Below are 1,957 nucleotides of genomic sequence, written 5' to 3'. Positions count from 1 at the left end.
ATTTTATTATATTTGTGATATTCATTAAAATTATATTTTATTTAGTTTTATCTTAGTTTTAGTTTGTACTATTTTGTTCTGAGTACAATGTACTTTGTAGCTTCACTCTAATTATTTTATTAGAGTTTTTGTTGTAACTTCTTAAAAAAATTTATCATTTTTGTATTTCTTTTGATGCTTTTCTTCTCCTTTCTTTAAAATTCTCAATTGAATTGCCTCCATCCTTCTCCTTTGCCTTCTTCTTCTACGGTTACAAATTTTTTTTAATTTACTTACTCAATCTATATTTTTAATCCATTTTTTATTTTTTTTAATTTGTTACCAATTTTTCACGTAGATAAATAGCATTATGACTTTTTCTCTCATTAATTTGATTTGATCTATAACAATATAATGGAAAAATTCATTTTTGTGTCCAATTTTTTTTCATTTTTATCCTTCTTAATAACTTACTTCCCGTTACAGAATTTCCACTACTTCATTTTCATTCACGTTCATGTTAATATAACTTCTCCAATTTCTCTCACATCACGTTACATAATTTCCACTACTTAATCTTCATCTTCATCTATAATAATTAATAGGATATACTAATTTCTCCTCTTAATCTCTCTCACTTCAGTGGTTACTCTATAATAGAAAAAATTTTCTTCATTTCTCCTCCATCTTCTCCGCCATTCTTCTCATTTCGCCTGAATATAATGTAAAATCTACTGTAATTTACTTTTCCTCGTTAAATAAAAGTTTAAAACTATTTTTATATCTTTCTTTGATTAATCACAGTTGACAACATACCAATGGAAGATTCACGTGGAAGTGGTCGACGAACTTGGCAAGACTATGCCAGGCAACGAAGATAAAATATGAGTGAATAACAGAGACAGCAACACCTTGCCAGAAGGCGTGCTAGTTATCGAGAGAGTATTAGACGAGGAAAACAAATCCATACATCAAATGATAAGTAATTTTTGATAAATTTTATTATATTTGTGATATTCATTTAAATTATATTTTATTTAGTTTTATCTTAGTTTTAGTTTGTACCATTTTGTTCTGAGTACAATGTACTATGTAGCTTCACTCTAATTATCTTTACATGGTATTTCTGCTCGGACCAAACTATCATATTGGTCAGGATCAATCAACTTGTCATTATTTTCTAAGATTAACAACATATGTACGTGCGGCAATCCTCTTTTCTGAAATTCGGTGACATAAATATAACTTTTCACCTTTCCTAATACACCGTTGGTAATAACATCCTACTTTAATTGTTCAAACTTGGCTCTGAAAATCCTAGTTGTTAGATCTGGACAATCTTATGGAGTTTGAGTAGGACTGAGTTCCAAAGCTATTTCTAACCATGATGGATTGCATGTCATAGTTAGAAAAATATCTGGTTTGCCTTCTTTAAGAACAATAGTCATTTCATCCTCGTACCGTTGAGTCATGTCTCGAGGACTGCCTACGAACGACGATGGTAATATCGCTCTTCTGCCAACATTTTCTAAAACCAATTTTAGAGAAAAGTATTATTATTTTTAAAGTTTAAATTCAGGAACACGTAATAATCAATCGTGTGGCCATTAAATTGAATAATTACCAGCATTATTCTCTCCTGTGTGCAAAGCATCTTGTAAGCCTTGATACAGTTCAGTTCGAAGTTCCTTTTGTCTTTGTCGAACCCATCTTAACTTGCCTGTTTCCATTTTTACATAGTTGTCAACAACATATTGTTGAAGAAATCGCCCCGCTTGCAAAACTGTTGAGTGATCATTAGGGCGGATTTACGAATATTGAGGATTATAGAAAATTGTTAGAAATTGTGAAATGATGTATTGGTACAAACTATCATCTATGGAAGTCTATAAATGATGTAGCAAATATAGAAGATTGTACCTAGAGCATATAGCTGTAATATATCCGGTGTGATACTTTGTTTTTACGTTGAGTTCGA

The sequence above is a fragment of the Arachis duranensis genome, chromosome 7, assembly GCF_000817695.3.
Source record: "Arachis duranensis cultivar V14167 chromosome 7, aradu.V14167.gnm2.J7QH, whole genome shotgun sequence".
In the NCBI taxonomy this organism is placed as follows: Eukaryota; Viridiplantae; Streptophyta; class Magnoliopsida; order Fabales; family Fabaceae; genus Arachis; species Arachis duranensis.
The sequence above is the reverse complement of the archived record's forward strand: the minus strand, read 5'-3'. Positions refer to the sequence as shown.